Source organism: Camelina sativa, chromosome 4 (assembly GCF_030686135.1).
Source record: "Camelina sativa cultivar CO46 ecotype springtype chromosome 4, ASM3068613v1".
In the NCBI taxonomy this organism is placed as follows: domain Eukaryota; kingdom Viridiplantae; phylum Streptophyta; class Magnoliopsida; order Brassicales; family Brassicaceae; genus Camelina; species Camelina sativa.
In genome coordinates this window covers 15,302,944-15,321,795 of record NC_141883.1, presented here as the reverse complement: position 1 = coordinate 15,321,795, position 18,852 = coordinate 15,302,944, and the positions used below count along the sequence as shown (strand labels likewise).

General features: G+C 38.8%; 1 long non-coding RNA gene and 2 other non-coding genes across 3 annotated transcripts; all 3 read right to left on the bottom strand.

Moving 5' to 3' along the window:
- Positions 1-2,266: 2,266 nt before the first annotated feature.
- Positions 2,267-2,373, bottom strand: LOC147945760 (small nucleolar RNA R71). Its single transcript, XR_015597847.1, has one exon. It is a non-coding gene; the product is annotated as a small nucleolar RNA R71 (small nucleolar RNA).
- Positions 2,374-3,388: 1,015 nt separating this feature from the next.
- LOC147945759 (small nucleolar RNA R71) lies at positions 3,389-3,495 on the bottom strand. The gene has a single exon (XR_015597798.1). It is a non-coding gene; the product is annotated as a small nucleolar RNA R71 (small nucleolar RNA).
- Positions 3,496-15,834: 12,339 nt separating this feature from the next.
- LOC147945758 (uncharacterized) lies at positions 15,835-16,859 on the bottom strand. Its single transcript, XR_015596726.1, has 2 exons — positions 16,388-16,859; positions 15,835-16,290 (listed from the first exon to the last, which is right to left on the bottom strand). It is a non-coding gene; the product is annotated as an uncharacterized LOC147945758 (long non-coding RNA).
- Between the last annotated feature and the right edge of the window lie 1,993 nt (positions 16,860-18,852).

Genomic DNA, 18,852 nt, shown 5'->3' with positions numbered 1-18,852 from the left:
TGACCATATGGGTTTTCTATAGCTAGCCCCAAGAACTTAGAGCCTTGAATCAATCTAATCAAACTTGGCTTGATTTCATAAGCATTGGCTTCTATGGGAGGAGGTCGAATTCCATATCTTGACTCATGATAAGGAGCATCAAAGCTTCCTATTGTCAATGTGTTCTCTTGAGGTTGAGTCGAATTTGTTACCAGTACTTGAGGTTTTGGAGTTTTAGTAATGCTTGTTTGATTGTCCACAACCAATACCTTGAATGACCTTGTCTTTCCATTCTTCTTATTTTGGTTTGAGTACCTTTGAACGCATAAGAGAATCAAGGAAGACAAATTAGTAACAACAAGCAAAAGTGAATTCATCATCTCAACTAGATGCATGAAGCTAATCATATTTTCGAAATTAAATAGCCTAGTCTCAAGCAAAGATGAAATCCTAATGGTTAAATGCAATTGCAAATCGGCAACGACGCCAAATTGATGTAGTACTTTTCTATCAATTAAATTATCAAACCTCATTTTGCAATGATCAACACACTAGGAATACACATGAATGCTTAATCTAAACTAATACAGGAATTGGTTTATTGTAACAATCTTAACTAACAAACTGATTCAAAGAAAGAAAACAAAACAAATTCAAGCAATGCAAACTCAAAACAAACAAGGACACAACTAAGAACAGACTTTAAATCAAGATTAAACAAATGAACCTTGGGAAAGGTTAATGACTTGGGAGATAGCTAATCAATCCTAGATGTCTAAGCAACAATCAAGAACAATCCTATGGCTAAGAACACTTATTCAAATCAATCCATTTCCATGATAGAGATCCTATGCTAATCAAGTGATAATCAACAATTTTCAAAGATAATCACAATGTAAGCATGCATTATAAACAAGTCTAAATACCACTAAGCACCCTAATCATCAATTTCATCAAACACCTTATGGGCATGGAAATCCTAATGTCTAGATTCAAGCATTATCAAGCCTATCTAGCATTATTAACACTAAACAAGATAGGAATCACATAAATAAATCCCTAGACATCAAAGATCAACATCTATCTCCCTAATCTACCAAGCCAAAAGTTCTAAAGGATCTACTCCCTCATAGTTATGATCACACAAAGAAATGGGTTTGATCTTTGTGAAATCATAATTAGAGATTGTAGATTAGAGAATATAAAAGAGGAACTTGATATTAAAAACTTAGAAGTACTCAATCATCCAACAAACCAAGAGTAAGAAAGTTTAAGAACCCTAAAAGCTGCTAAACAAGATATAAACAAAAGCTAAGCAAAAGATAAGTCTACCCTTAATAGGGTTAATGTATTTATAGGAAAATAGAAGGGAACCCGGGTCAACCAAAAACAGACCGGGTCAAACCCGGGTTAAAGCTAAAACAAGTGTGGAATAAGGCGGATGCGGGATGGTCTTGGCCGATTGGTGAGGCCGCTTGGCTCCATCGGCCATGACTTGGCCGATGGTGGTGGCCGCTGGTAGCTCCTGTCCGTGGCGTGGAGAGTTCAATCGGCCGACTCTTGGTCGATGGCCTTGACCGATTGCTTCAATCGGCCATCACTTGGCCGCTGCTCTTGGCCGCTGGTGTCTCCTGTACGTGGTCTAAGTGAGTTCAATCGGTTGGCTTTTGGCCGATGGTGGTGCTCGATGGTCTCCCACGGCCATGGTTTGGCCGATGGTCTTGGCCGCTGGTGGCTCCTGTCTTCACTCTGGCTGTATATATGTTCACTCAAACAGGTATAACTCTTTACACGCATATCTGATTGGCCTGAAATCACCTCCATTGCAAATCTTACTCAATTTCCAATAACTTAGGTGAAGAACTCTGGAGCTAAATCCCAAGGACAGGTCTTTATACGAGTCGATCTTTGAGGGACTGCAGACTGGTTCCGAATCATCAATCATCTTGTGTGCATCCAAATGTGTGTCTTCCATTATATTGCTAATTATTGACTTATTTGGCTCCAAAGCACACTTTCCTTGTACATCACTACTCCACCAACTTAGATAACAAACTTGATGCAAAATGCAACCTAAACAACCTAAATTCTCATGAATATGCACAAAACAATGAAAAATTAAGCTCTAAAATTACATAGAAACACAAGATATCAGCGACTCTTCCCATTCTCCCTGGCAGACAAAGCTCATCAATGGGAGAAAAATATTCCCAAGGGATCTATCACCACTTGGGACGACTGTAAGAAAGCCTTCTTGGCCAAGTTCTTCTCCAACTCCAGAACAGCACGTCTCAGGAATGAAATCTCCAGCTTCACTCAGAAAAACTCAGAATCATTCTGCGAAGCCTGGGAGCGTTTCAAGGGTTACTAGAGCCAGTGTCCATATCATGGTTTCAGCAACGAGTCACTGCTGAGCACTCTATACCGTGGTGTACTTAAAAAAATTTGCATGCTGCTTGACACTGCTTCTAACGGTAACTTCCTGAACAAAGACGTTGATGAAGGATGGCAACTGGTTGAAAATCTCGCCTAGTCTGACAGCAACTACAATGAAGACTATGACCGCACAGTTAGAGGTGACGTTGGGTCTGAGGAGAAGTACAAGAGGGACCTTAAGAATGTCAATGACAAGCTTGATCGTCTCTTGCTACGTCAGCAGAAGATTGTCCATTTTGTATCTCAGGATGACCCTTTTCAAGTTCAGTATGGGGAGGGTGAGCAGTCTGAAGAAATCAGCTACATCCAGAATCAAGGTGGATACATCAAGGGTTACAACCCCTATATGACGAACCCCAACTTGTCTTACCAGAGCACCAACGTTGCAAATCCACAGGATCAAGTGTACCCTCCTCAACAGAAACAACAAGGTCAATAGAAACCTTTTGTGCCTTACAATCACGGATTTGTGCCTAAACAGCAATTCCAGCAAGGTTATCAGGCTCCCTCAGGACCACCACCAGGATTCCGCCCTCAACCAGTTCAGCCTACTCCAGCTCCTGATCAAGAAATGAAGCAAATGATGCAACAACTTCTTTAGTGTCAAGCTAGCGGTTCTCTGGAAACTGCCAAGAAGCTTGCTGAACTCAGTCAGTGAATAGAGTGTTCATACAATGATCTAAATGATAATTATGAGATCAAAAGTGGACTGATCTCTATGATTCAAGCCAACAAATTCCATGGGTTGCCAATGGAGGATCCCCTAGACCACCTTGATGAGTTTGACAGGATTTGTGGACTCACTAAAATCAATGATGTGAGTGAAGATGGCTTCAAGTTAAGGCTATTCCCATTTTCCCTTGGAGACAAAGCTCATCTCTGGGATAAGACTCTTCCTACTGGAGCAATAACCACATGGAATGCTTGCAAGAAAGCTTTTCTAGCCAAGTTCTTCTCCAATGCAAGAACTGCTAGGTTGAGGAATGAGATTTCTGGTTTTGCTCAAAGGAATAATGAAACCTTTTGTGAGGCATGGGAGAGATTCAAAGGTTTCCAAACTCAATGTCCTCACCATGGTTTCAGCAATGAGTCCTTGCTCAGTACCTTGTATAGAGGAGTCCTACCTAAGATAAGAATGCTTCTTGATACAGCCTCCAATGGAAATTTCCTCAACAAGAATGTGGAAGAAGGATGTGAATTGGTAGAGAATCTTGCTCAATCAGATGGGAATTATAATGAAGACTATGACAGAACAGTAAGGTTCACCTCCAATGATCAAGAGGAGAAGTACAAGAAGGATTTGAAGATGGTCAATGAGAAGCTTGACATGATTCTCCTCAGCCAACAAAAGACCATACATTTCATTGGTGAAGAAGAGGTTCCAGTTCAAGATGGAGATAGGGAGTTTGCTGAGTTGTGCTACATGCAGAACTAAGGAGGATTCAAAGGTTACAATCAAGGAGGAGGATTTAAGAACAACAACCTCTCCTATAGAAGCAATAATGTGGCCAATCCTCAAGATCAAGTCTACCCACCTTAACAGCCTCAGCAACAAAACAACTATGCACCCAAGCAGCAACATCAAGTGTTCCAGCCTTAATTTTGTCCCCCACCAGGGTTTCAGACTAACCAAGGCCAGGAACAAAACTTGAGAGCTATGATGCAACAAATGTTTATTGGGCAATCCAATGGGCAGCTTGAGGCAGCAAACAAATTTGTTGAGATAAAACAAAGGATGGAAACCATATACAGTGAACTACATGCCAAGTTTGACACACTGACTTCCAGGATTGAGACTATGGAAACCAGAATGAATTCTTCCCCAAAGCAAGACCAAAACAAGGGCAAAGCTATTATGCACTCTATAGAGTCTGCTAATGCTATCAATCTCCGCAGTGGGAGAGTTTTACCACCAAGACAAGGAGCTTTACCAGACACTGAGGACAGTGTAGGCCAAGTTGGGGGGGATTTTCAACAAGAAGAGACTCAGAATAAGGAAGCGACTGAACTCGATGAGCCACTCGACCAGGCACACGATCGAGTGACTGATCGAGCAGGTGATCGAGCAGTTTCTCAGGAGAAAGATAAGCCAGCTACCACCAAAGAAAAAGAAGTCTGATTCATTCCTCCTCCTTACAAGCCTCCACTACCTTTCCCAAGAAGATTTAAGAAGCAGATGGTTGAAAAATACAAAGCATTGTTTGACAAACAAGTTAGAGAGATTGAGCTTAGGATGCCTCTAATAGATGTCTTTGTGATGATCCCTCCTTACCAAAAATTCTTGAAAAATGCTGTGATGGAAAGCATCAAAGAAGTTCAAGGGATGGTGATTCTTAGCCATGAGTGTAGTGCCATAATCCAAAAGCAAGTGAACCCTCAAAAGCTAAGAGATCCTGGTTCCTTCACTCTACCTTGCTCTATAGGCCCTTTAACCTTCAACAGATGCCTTTGTGATTTGGAAGCCTCAGTAAGCCTAATGCCCCTATCAGTTGCTAAGCGCCTAGGGTTTACAAGGTATAAGCCATGCAACATATCCCTGATCTTAGCTGATAGATCAATAAGACTACCACATGGTGTTTTGGAGGATCTACCAGTTAGGGTTGGAGCAGTGGAAGTCCCAACAGACTTTGTAGTCTTGGAAATGGATGAAGAACCAAAAGATCATTTGATCTTGGGAAGACCTTTCCTAGATACAGCAGGAGCAATAATTGATGTGAGACAAGGGAAGATTGATCTCAACTTGGGAGAGGACCTCAAAATGACATTTGACATTGTAGAGGCTATGAAGAAACCAACAATTGGAGGACAAGTCTTTTGGGTTGAAGAGTTGGACGAGTTAGCAGGAGAATCGATGGAAGAGCTAGCAGAACAAGATCACCTTAGAACTGTTTTGACCAAAAGTGGAGAGGAAGGGTTCATCCATAAAGAAACCAAGGCCTATGAAGAAATACTGGACTCCAGTAGAGAATCGGACCACCCAGAGGTTTTTGAGAGGCTGCCAGCATTAAGAGAGGAAGTCTGGTCAGTGCAGGTAGCAGAAACAAAGAGCTCGACCTCCCACTCGACCACCAACTTGAGCACATACTCGACCGAGCAGCAACACCACTCGACCGAGTGCAATGCCGAATCTTCTACAAATGATTGGTCTGAGCTGAAAGCACCAAAGGTAGAACTTAAACCTCTCCCATCTGGGCTAAGGTACGTTTTTCTAGGTAAAAACTCTACTTATCCTGTAATAGTGAATGCTAACTTTAAAAGTGAAGAGCTTGATTTGCTAGTAGCTGAGTTAAGGAAATTTAGGAAGGCTATTGGTTATTCTTTGGATGATATTAAAGGAATTTCACCTAGTCTTTGCATGCATATAATTCATCTTGAAAATGAATCTTATTCTAGCATAGAACCTCAAAGAAGACTTAACCCAAACCTAAAGGAAGTAGTAAAGAAGGAGATTCTTAAGTTGCTTGGAGCTGGTGTGATCTATCCTATCTCAGATAGTACTTGGGTTTCACCAGTGCATTGTGTCCCAAAAAAGGGAGGAATTACTAAGAATGATCATGATGAATTAATTCCCACTAGAACTATAACAGGACATAGAATGTGCATTGATTATAGGAAGCTTAATTCTGCTACTAGAAAAGATCATTTTCCTCTTCCATTTATTGATCAAATGTTGGAAAGATTAGCCAATTATACCCATTACTGTTTCTTGGATGGATATTCTGGATTTTTCCAAATTCCTATTTATCCTAATGATCAAGAGAAGACAACATTCACATGTCCATATGGTACCTTTGCATATAGGAGGATGCCATTTGGATTATGTAATGCTCCAGCTACCTTTCAAAGGTGCATGATGTCAATCTTCTCTGATCTTATTTAGGAAGTTTTGAAGTCTTTATGGATGACTTCTCTGTCTATGGAAACTCTTTCTCTTCTTGTCTTGATAATTTATGCAGGGTATTAAAGATATGTGAGGAGACAAATCTAGTTTTAAACTGGGAAAAGTGTTACTTCATGGTTGAAGAAGGGATAGTCCTTGGTCACAAGATTTTAGAGAAGGGTATTGAGGTTGATAAAGCAAAGATTGAAGTCATGGTTCAACTTCAACCACCAAAGACAGTTAAGGATATAAGAAGCTTTCTTGGTCATGTTAGGTTCTATAGAAGGTTCATCAAGGATTTTTCAAAGATAGCTAGGCCATTAACAAGGTTGCTTTGCAAGGAGACTGAATTCAACTTTGATGAAGATTGCTTGAAAGCTTTCAAGGAGATCAAAGCTGCCTTGATATCAGCCCCAATAGTCCAGGCCCCAAACTAGGATCTTCCATTTGAGATTATGTGTGATGCATCAGACTTTGCAGTAGGAGCAGTTCTTGGCCAGAAAAAAGACAAGAAGCTGCATGTGATTCACTATGCGAGTAGAACTTTGGATGAAACTCAAGGAAGATATTCAACAACAGAGAAGGAGCTTCTTGCAGTGGTGTTTGCCTTTGAAAAATTCAGGAGCTACCTAGTGGGATCCAAGGTAATTGTGTACACTGATCATGCTGCTTTGAGGCACATCTACTCAAAGAAGGACACTAAACCAAGGTTGTTGAGATGGATTTTGCTTCTTCAAGAGTTTGACATGGAAATAGTTGATAAAAAAGGAATAGAGAATGTAGTAGCTGATCATTTGTCCAGAATGAGGATAGAGGAGGAGATTCCAATTGATGATTCAATGTCTGAGGAGAAACTGATGCAAAGTGGGATAACTCGGCCTCCAACTCGACCAACTACTCGAACAAGCACTCGATCGAGTATGTTTGGGCACTCGATCGAGCAGGATGAGATGGAGGAGTGGATGGCACTTGAAAGTGAGGATCTACCTTGGTATGCTGACATAGTCAATTATAAGGTGTGTGAAGAAATTCCAGCAGACATGGATCCCTATAAAAAGAAGAAGCTCCTCAAAGACATCAATGGATACTATTGGGATGAACCTTACTTATACAAAAAGGGATCAGATGGACTGTTTAGAAGGTGCATAGCAGAGAATGAAGTTGAAGGAGTATTAGGACATTGTCATGGTTCTGCTTATGGAGGACATTTTGCAACTTTCAAGACAGTCCAGAAAGTCTTACAAGCTGGTTTATGGTGGCCTACATTATTCAAGGACACCCACAAGTTCATCACAAAGTGTGATGGTTGCCAAAGAATGGGGAATATTACAAGAAGGAATGAGATGCCCTAAAATCCAATTCTTGAAGTTGAGATATTTGATGTGTGGGGAATTGACTTCATGGGACCTTTTAATCCTCCTTCAAATGGGAATGTCTATATACTAGTAGCAGTGGACTATGTCTCCAAATGGGTAGAAGCTATTGTCAGCCCTACTAATGATCACAAGGTGGTTCTAAAGCTATTCAAGACCATAATTTTCCCTAGGTATGGAATTCCAAGAGTTGTGATTAGTGATGGAGGGACACACTTCATCAACAAAATCTTTAAAGGAATGCTAAGGAAATATGGGGTTAAACACAAAGTGTCAACTGATTATCACCCTCAAACAAGTGGGCAAGTTGAAGTGTCAAATAAGCAAATCAAGGGCATTCTATCAAGGATAGTGGGAGCAACAAGAAAAGATTGGTCTAGCAAACTTGATGAAACACTTTGGGCTTATAGAACAGCTTTCAAGACACCAATAGGAAGAACCCCATTCCAACTTGTCTATGGAAAGTCTTGCCACCTTCAAGTTGAGGTTGAGTATAAAGCTTTATGGGCAATTAAGCTTTTGAACCTGGATATAGAGACAGCACAAGCTAAGAGAAGCCTTGACTTGCATGAGCTTGAAGAAATCAGAATGGAAGCTTATGAGAGCTCCAAAATCTACAAGGAGAGGACAAAATCTTTCCATGACAAGAAAATTCTCACTAAGGATCTAAAGGCTGGAGACCAAGCTTTGCTTTTCAATTCAAGGCTCAAGCTATTTCCTGGAAAGTTGAAAAGTAGATGGGGAGGTCCTTTTGAAATAAAGGAGATTCTACCATTTGGAGCTGTCACACTTCTAAACAAGGATGGTAGTGAATTCACAGTCAATGGTCAGAGAGTTAAGAAATACTAGGGAGAAAAGGAGAAACATGAGAAGAATACAATGCTTCTCAAAGATGCCCCCCAAGCTTGAAGAACTAGAAGAAGTCAAGCTTAGTGACTTTAAACAAGCTCACTAGGGAGGAAGTCCCTAAGGTATCCCTGTACATAATGATTAGGATTTTGTTATTTTGATATTTGTTTTGGTGTTTTCATAATCAGGGAAGCAAGGGAGTCAAAACAGAAGAAGAAAAGGAGACTCGACAGCCAACTCGACCCCCCCACTCGACCGTGCACTCGACCGAGTACCAGTCGATGGCCATAGTCGAGTTGCCTCCTTCACCACCTCCAAGTCAACCACAAGACCCCAACTACACATATGAGAGCATGAATGAGAATGTAGATAGCTTCTTCCACAATCCATGAGGTACCACTATCACCTTACCTTTGTAAATACCATTGCATCTCTAGTTTTCTTTTGTCTAGTTTCATCTTGTTTTTAGTCTTGAATCCTCTTTCAAATTTTTCTTACACAGGGACTGTGTAATTTAAGTTTGGAGGAGGGTTTGAGATAGTATTTGATGTTGTGTTTTGTTTTCTTATTTCAAATTTTTAGCATAATCATGTTAGTATTTGCATTGCATCTAAGGCATAGAAAACCCCTAAAAATTTGAAATTGTTTTGCAAAAATCTTTATAAAAAAAGAGTGTTCATGTAGTTTGCATTGCATATTAGGATCTTGTTTAGCATGTTTCATGTAGGACTGTTTAATATTTGCATTAGGGATCTATGATGAGTTTTGCCTTGTTAGCTTGCTTAATTAACTAAACTAGAATCAATGCCCAAGTTAATAGTACTTTGATGCTAGTTGAGTAGTTAGAAGAATAAGAATAAACCAAGCCTTGAATTCTTGCATTGCACTTGGTCTAAATTGAAGCATGTTGTGATTTGATGTCATTTCCTATTTATAAGAACCTAATATTGACTTTCAATTATCAACTTGTGCATTGCTTTAAACTCATGGATACCATATACATATTTGGATCATCTTTTTCCTTTTACCACTCTTGTTGATCCAAGTAGCTGATTGCCATTAAAATCAGTTTCCCTACCCCTTAACCAACCTTTCTTTCAAGCCATGTTTATTCTTGAGTGTGTAAGGCCTATTTTGAGATTGAGCTTGGTAGAAAGTGTTAGGTTTCAACTGACAAGAATAATGTCTTGTGTAGTTCTAGTTTGCATTTTCCAAACTAGATAAGACTAGGTGATTTCATTGTTGGGTTTGGGACTTGGTTGTTTGAAAAAGAAAGAAAAGAAAAGAGGAAAAGAGAAAGAAAAGGTTAGAGTCTTTAGGAGGGGAATGTGTTTAAGTAAAATCAAAGTCTAGTGAAAGAATGGGAAGTATAATATTGTTTAAAGATGGTTCCAGTAAAAGAAAAGAAAGAAAGAAAAAGAAGAGTATATCAAAATGCTTTTATGTCTTAAGAATAAGAAGAAAACAGAACCATAGCAAATAAGTAAGAATCTCCCATTCCACTAGAAAGATCAAATAAGAAACCTCTCCTAAGGCTTAAAAACAAAAGAGAAAAGGGTATTTGAGAAAAGTTGAAGTTAAAGGGTAGAACTAGGACAATTTGGGATTAGATTGATAGGATAAACACTTTGGGTACCTTTGGGTAGAGAAGGTTTTATTCTTGTATGTGTCTAAGTGATCTTACCTTTAGCATTCTTCTAAAGCTCAATCCAATTTTTATGAGAGAACCTTGATATTGATAAGCCCCACTCTAAAAAGAGACCATCATTGTCTCAAAACCTTTATTACCAAGCCAAATGAGTTTAAGCATTGCATAAGATTGATTCATGTTCTTGATTAATGAATGTTAAAGAAAATGGTTGATTTGAATGCATGTGGACATCTAAGGCTCAAATCAGTAAAGGTTGTGATAGGCTTGTCTAAAATCTTTAAGTACAGCTCATTCAACTTGCATCATAGTACTAGTAACTTGGACATTGATTCTAGCTAGTTTATTGGCAAGCTTTAGGAGCTGAGATCCCACTTTCAAACCTCACTTACCTTCTTGATTGTCTTGTTTATTTGCTTGAGTGCAAGCAAAGACTAAGTTTGGGGGTGTTGATGTTCATATATTTTACCCTGTTTTCCCTTAATATATTCACATCTTTTGCATCTTTTGCTATCCTTTTTCACCATATTTGCATAGCTTTTAGGACTATTCATGCATTAGAGTATAGTTGCATTGCATTTGCATATTTTCTTGCATAAACAGGTGATTTTGGAGCCTAAGGAGCATGGAAGCAATGCTGAAGAGGAGTGAAGCTATCAAGAGAAGAAAGCAAGGGAGTTAGAGGTGAAGAATCAAGCGTCCGGAGTTCCACTCGACCGTGTGCGGAGAAGGAATCGACCGAGTGGAAGGAGCACAAGAGAGCCAACTCGATTGGTCACTCGACCGAGCACCAGGTCGAGTTGACCGAGCCGCCTAGCTATTTTGTCTTTTAGCATTTTTAGGGTTTCCACTACTTTTTCTATAAAAGGGCCTTGCACCCTTCAGCCACCAGGAGAGCCACCTTGGAGAAAATCTATAAACCTAGTTTTTACCCTTTTGGGAATTTATGCTTTTTGCTTTTTACATTTCTTAGATTTTGTTCTACTTTTAAAGGAGAAAACAAGAGATTTCTTCATACTTGTTTGTTCAATAACTCTCAAATTATAAGGAATTCGAGTTTGATTCCTTCTTCAATATTGTAGATCTCTGCTTTATCTTTCTAATGATGCAAGTTTTGTTATTTTCTGGGTTAATGACTTTGTTCATCATGTTTAGCATTTGTGAGTAGTTGCTTAGGATCTTGAGGATGGGTTAGGCTGGATTGTGGTTAAGGTTTGTTTAGCTAGGTCAAGCTTGATTGTTATAGATCTCTTCTAGGCTAGATGTACTCTATGCTGATCCTATAACTGAGAGGGTAGGATTTGATTTTAAGCTTCTTAGCATCACACCAATGTCTAGGTTGCAAGATAAGGCTAGATCTAGAGATTATCATTAGGCATGCTAAGAGATTAGATGTCTTGTTTGATTTTTGACATAAATGATTTGTTGCTTAATGCTTGCTTGTATAAGTTCTTTGCTTTGTGAGAACAAGTCTATAAATATATGAGCTTGATTGTTTTTGCCATGAGAGTGGATTAACATGTTCTAGGAGATCATTGTCTAGAGATTAGCTCAAGTTGATTGAGATTTGTTGACCAAGTTAGATGACCTTAATCATTAGTCCAGCCCATGAATCCCTCCTCAAGACCTTCCTTGTCTATTGATTTCTTAGTCTAAATCCTGTTGTTTGGTCGTTTTTTGATTTACTTTTGTCTTGCTCTGTTTTGTTTGCATTGCTCTGTTTCTCGCATTTGTCTGACTCGACCCTGTACTCGATCCCACACTCGATCGAGTGCTTGCTCGAGCTCATCCCCAGAATTCTTGTTTATGCTTTGTGTTTGTCCTGTTTCAATTCCTATTTCATTTTAGTTGCTTTTCTGTTACATTCATTTAGTTTCCTGTTCATTATTTGCCTTGCATTAGTTTATTACTTTCATTACTATAATTTCTATTTCTGTTCCATTGCATTGTTGTTTAGATCATCCTGTTCTCTTTACTTTTAGCATCTAGTTTTATAAGCTTTTACATTCTGCATTTTACATTCATCATTAGGGTGTTAGTGACAAACATCCTACATATTTGGCTTGACTTAGACAAATATTCATAACCTGATTGCTTTCATAACACTCATTTAGGATTGACATCTCTTATACTACAACAGCATAAGGAAAATTGAAACTCCTTGCATTCCACCTGTTCATCATCACTTCATATCATCTCATTTATCATCACCCACCATAAATACCAAGTTTCACTTTCTCACATGTTCTGTTCGAGCCAATACTGTCCCACTCGACCGACGTCGTGTAGCATACCTCGAGTCACCCCTGTTCGACTCGACTGGCACCAACATCCCGATGATTTGACCCACCAACTACGTCTCGCTTGAGTCACCACCTTCATCCCCAGAGAACCGACATTCTTTCTCAACAATCTGACATCAAGGTGATTCTGGAATTTTGCATCTCACTCGACTGGAACCAAGGACCCTCTCGCTCGAGTAGCACCGACTCCTTCTTCTACTACTGAGGTACTCCTACCTTTCCTTTGTATATACCATTTCATTCATGCATTGTTTGTGTTGTGATTCTTAAATCCTTCTGCAAAGTTTTCTTACACACGAGACTGTGTAATTTAAGTTTGGGGGAGGGTTTGAGATGATGTATCTGATGTTGTGTTTTGTGATTCTTATTTCAAGTTTTTGCATCATATCATGTTTGAGTTTGCATCCATCTATTTGCATTGAAAAAAAAACAAAAAATTTGAAAAAATTTCGAAAATTTTCACAAAAATAGAGTGTTCATGTAGTTTGCATTTGCATATTAGGATTGAGCCTAGTGTTATTCATATAGCGTTGTTGCACTTAGCATATAGGTTGATGATGATTGTAACCTCGTTAGCATGCTGGATTCAATAGGATAGGATCAAGACCCTTGTTATTAGTTCTTTGATGCTTGTTGATTGAACTTGAAATGTAAGATTGAAGCATGTTTTGAATTGACGTCATTCCCTATCTATCTGAACCTAATCCTGACTTGCAATTACCTTGTTATGCATTGAAGTCGAACTCATGGATACCATATACATACTTGGATTTTCTTTCACATTTTTACCACCCTTGTCAATCCAAGTAGCTGATTCCCATCTTTGGAACAGTACCCCGCACCCTTAACCAACCGTTCTTTCAAGCCAATTGTATTCTTGAGTGTCAGGCCTTTTCCGAGTTGAGCTTGTTAGAAAGTGTTAGGTTCTAACCAACAAGAGTAGGATCCTGTGTAGTTCTTGTTCGCGTTATCAGGACTAGGTGAGAACTCGATTTTAGGTATTGGGTATGGAAAAGTAAAGGGTAGAAAGTCTTTAGGAAGGGGATATGTTTTTAAAGTTTACAAGTCTAGAAAATGATTTGGGTTAATCAAAGTAAAAAGAGTTATTGGTTCTGGGCATAAAATTAAAAGATTAGACAAAGAAAAGAAAGTAAAAATGCTTAAGATGTCTAGAGTCCTTGGAAGAAAAGAAAAGGAACCACAATGTTAATAAACATTAACCAATCCGCTAGAATGATAAGAAGTGAACGCCTCCTAAGACTAAGTGCAAATAATAAAAGAATGGGTTTGAGAAGAGATATTGATGAAGGGTAGAGATAGGACCACCTCCGGGGTTAGAATGTTAGAGCTAAGTTTCTTTGGGACCTTCGGGTAGACAGGGTACTACTCTTGTATATATCAGTTGGTCTCAACCTTTATCCTTCTCTTAAGCTCGACTCCTTTTCATGAGAGAACCTTGTTATGTATTGACGGAACCACTTGAGAAGAAGACCTCACTTGTCTCTAACCTTTTACCTTAGCCAAATGAGTTTGACGACATTGCATAGCTTGATTCACGGATATCTGTTAATGAATGTTAAAGAGAGTGATTGATGTGATTGCATGTGTAGATTAAAGAAATAAAGTTCCTTCACCATGTATCATAGAATTAAGAACAAGGACCTTGATTCTAACTGTTTTATTCAGCATGTTTTAGGTTCTGATACGCCATCTTCACACCTCTCTTCCATACTTTGTTCTTGATTGTTTGCGTGAGGGCAAGCAAAGATTAAGTTTGGGGGAGTTGATATGTCTATATTTTTCTTATTCTTAGCATGTATTTGTTATGCATTTAGATAGGATAACTAGTTGTTTTGCATCATTTTCTAGCCTCTTTTGTACACTTTGCATATTTAAGTAGTTCTTGCATCATCTTTGCATACATTGTGCATTTCAGAGTATTTCAGGTATCCAGGAGACGTCGAAAACACACCAATCGAGCCACTGTCCGAACTCACCAATCGAGCCACTATCCGAACTCACCAATCGAGCCACTGTCCGAACTCACCAATCGAGCCACTGTCCGAACTCACCAGTCGAGACACCAGTTGAGACACCAGTCGAACTACCACTCGAACTACCAATCGAACTACCAGTCAAGACACCAGTCGAACTACCAGTTGAGACACCAGTCGAACTACCAGTCGAGACGCCAGTCTAGACACCAGTCGAACTACCAGTCAAACCACCAGTCGAGACACCAGTCGAACTACCAGTCAAGCCACCGATTCGAACCACCGTTCGAGCCACGTCTCGAGCCACTCATCACGCGCATCACTTGACGTCGCTCGATCCACCCTGCTGCACCGACTCGATCGCACATGTCAGGAAGACGCTCCGTCTCACACGCTTCAGGAGATTCCCAAACTGACTCTTTACCTTGTCGTTTTAAGTTTTAGAGATTTACATGTTTTTACTATAAATACATTTTGTTAAGTCTCGGCCGGAGATATCTTTTTTCTCGTTTTGTTCTTAAGGTTTTACCTAGCCACCAAAAACGTTCTCAGACTTTGTATCCCGATATCTTTTAATTTATTCAGGTTTTGCATTTGATTTCTTCTACAAAGTTGTTCTTCCCATTTCTATCTATCTTACTATGCTTGATTCAATGTTTTCTGAGTTTGTATCATTGATGATGGTTTCTAGATCCGAGTAGTGTTAGAGTTCTTGGGGATGGGATAGACTAGGTGGAGGATCTTAGGATGTAGGGTGTTTAAGCTTTGATTTGTATGATTCCCTTCTGGACTAGAGTTAGAAATACTAGTTTCTCTCTGATCAATTGGAACTAGGTCTTAGACATTTCCACACCCAAAAGGTGTTCGAAGAAATGTCTGACCAACTAGTGCCAGAGACTTACATTCCTAGCCTAAGAGATTAGTTGTCTAAGATGTTTGTTGACGTGAATGAACTTGTTTGTCATGTTTGCTTGATCATGTTTCTCTAGCGAGATCTAGGTTTGGAAGTGGTTGAATCTGAGTAGCTTCTGTCAAGAGATTGGATTAGCTAAGTCGTGATGTTCATTGTTTATGGATAGTTTGCTTGTGGCATGTTAAACACTCTGTAGACTAGGATACTCCACCGACATCGATTACCCCATCCTTAGGACTTCTATCTTTTTGATTGATATTGCATTCCTGAGACCATTTTTCATCTTGCTATTTAGTTCCTGTTTAGACTCGATTTTGTTTTTTACTCACGTTTACTCCTTGTCATACATTTTTGTTTCTAGTTTTGTAACTCATTTCCGTTTTGCATTCTGATCATTCTAGGATTGTTAGACAAACACTCTTTTTGAATTGGCTTGACTTGTGATTGCTTGATTGCATCTTGATTGCTAGCAACATCCCATTTGGATTGACACCTTAAGTACTACAACATATAAGGTTAATTGAACCTCCTAGGATATACACACAAAAATCCTAGTATCAGTAGCCTCTTTATTTCGTCTCAGATGCCGTTGACCCTCACTTGACGAATTGCCTCTTTGGCTGTAGTAGTCGTCTACTTCATTTAGGTGACGCCTAGGTCGATCTCCTTCTCTTCTATGATGTAAAATATGTGGTTGTCTCTGTTGTGCCTCTGCTCTAACTTCATCCAACCTATTGTAGAGGGCATTCATCTTAATCCTCAACAACCGTCGCGTCTCTCCCATAAGTACTTGAACTTGTCAATCATTAGACATTTTTTTTGTAGAATAGAACGGGTTCTACTTTTTTTTTGTAGAACAGAACGGGTTCTTCTTTTTTTACCTTTTCTTTTTTTTTTGTTTTTTTTGTTCTACAACTGAATACAAAATTAAATTAAAAAATATAGAAGATGAAAAGAAAAATATGAAAAGATGGATAGATGAGGAGATGAAAGATTTTGATTAGAAGAATACCAAAAGTCCTTGAGCGGGCTCTGATACCACTTGATGATATTATCCCAAGGAATCGACACTCTAAGGTAGGTAGACTGATAATCCTAGAACTCCGATGGCTCGCGAAGCTGGATGATAAGGCGTGAGATAAACTCGAAAATTCTTATGCCCCAAACTCTCTTACAACAAACCAAACAAAGCAAGGCGGTGGAACTTTAGAAAGAAGCTTCGCGGAGACAGATGACAAGGCGTGAGGCAAATCTCGAAAATCCTTGTGCCCTAGACTCTCTTGTAACGACTCTTCAATCCTCAGCTAATGAATGGCAACGTCAAGTGCGGCAGAATCACTTGATATACCGAAAACTCTTTGATGTAACCCAACAAGGGAAAACTCTTTGATGTAACCCACCAAGGAGAAAGAACAAGTTCTAAAAGGAACAAAGGGAGTTTACAACTCTCAAATAAAAGATAAAAGATTTCTTGATTGAATGATTTTCTCAAATGAGATTACATGTGTTTATATAGGAATAGAAAAACTTGGTAACAAAGCCAAGTATTAATTATTCTTGGAATTAAAAAAACATTAAAAATACTAAGTTGAATGAAGACCCACTCTTGGTGCATGTTTCCCTTCCCAAGGTGTCCTTCCCTAGGTGAGTTGAACTTTATTTTCGTCACTCCTCTTTGACCACAAAATAAAGTGATTATTTTGGGCTTTCTTGGGCTTGTATTTGGATCAAAGTGGACTGGACTTGATAGATATCATCTCCAATAAAATTTCTCATGCTCTCTTTGGTCATAAGCTCTTGAATTGACCCATTAAGTGTTTCCTTGATCTTCTCTCTCTTTGACTCCTTGGTCCAACTGTATGATGAAAAACAACATGGGTTGTATGATTTGTTCACCCTGGTCTTAGTAGAAACAACTCCAGGTTGCAAAACATAATTCTGAAAGCATCTAAACTAATTGGACCTAAAGCTCTTCAGGTGAAGAACTAGATTGACCTCCTTTGGCAAATGAAGCGTAACTTTGTATTTTGATGGCCAAATCTTGTGTTCTTGGGCTTTTTGGAAACATAAGAGATCCATTGACATCCTCCAACTGATTTCGTGTCTAAGTTGTTGCTGAGCTGTTCTGTATAATATGATCTTTGGCTCAGAAGCAAAACTGGAACTGGGGTAAATTCACTGACTTGAAATATCCATATCTTTCACATATGCACTGATATCAATGTGATTCCAATTCTCTGTAGATCCGCAATGGATCAAAATTCCAGAACAGTTTGGTTCATACCTTGAATCATTTTGACTTGATTGTAATCCTCCGTTGAATGCTCGTAGGTCTAAATCGCATAGCCATGAGTTCACATGATTTTTAAAATAAATAACTCCTTAATCCGAACTCTGATTGGACTGATTCTACTTCGAGATATGCTCAAGATGAGGTAAGAATGTATCCCAAATACTCATATGGCTGGAAGAATTGATCTTTAACTTTGTTCGTGTTGAACAAGACTTAAGGATCTTCATTATTACTCAGTTAACTTTCAGACTTATTGCAGTACTTGTCATGTTTACTACATGAAATCGTACAGAAAATTTTGCGTAACATGTAGCGTTGAAACATATTATTGCGTGCTGCAAATTTGACCCTTCGATTTTTTTACCTTTGGAGCAGGAAGTTTGTTTTATGCTGCCACCACTTTTAAATTTGCTCCTAGACTGTGCAAAGAAATCAGATTAGACAGTTGATATATCATGGTTTTTATGGTTTTTAACCATGATATAAGTGTGCTTTTTGAGTCCTTTGATTTGTTTTCTAGGATGTTTTAGAGTCTTAACAGGTTTTCTAGGATTTTAGCACGGAAGGAGCGACATGGAGCGATTTGGATCATTTTGGAGCATTTAACCGGAAGAAATCAATTTGGAGTCTGATCATGTGACCAGCATCGACCGACACCAAAGGAGCATCGGTCGACACCAAGACAATCCGACTCAAGTCTTAATAATTGGAAGTTTTACAAATTTTGCCCGAAGTCTTCCATAATTGCAACACAAGTCCCTGACGTGTTTTAGGATATATATATAGTATTTTTAGGTTTTAGAAACCCAGAAGTTATTTTCTAGCAAGTTTTATTTTCTGGAACCCTGTGAGATTTTGAGAGCTTTTGGGAGAGAGAGATCTGAACTGCTTTGAGAGAAGAATTCATAAACTCCCTCTTTACTCTTTTAATTTCAATTGCTTATTATTCAGAATGATGATTTGTGTTTCATTGAACATGTCTGAGTAGTTTGCTTGTTAGGTTCAGGGTTTTTCACAGGGATTTTATGATTTATTAGATCTGTATATTTAGGATTCATTATCTTTCTAGATCTTCATCATAGTTTGTTCTTCATATTAATTCTTGATTGATCACCTAGAATTAATAACTTAGGAAAATAAATTGATATGATAATAGAATTGATTTTCCTCATAAAACCTTTTGA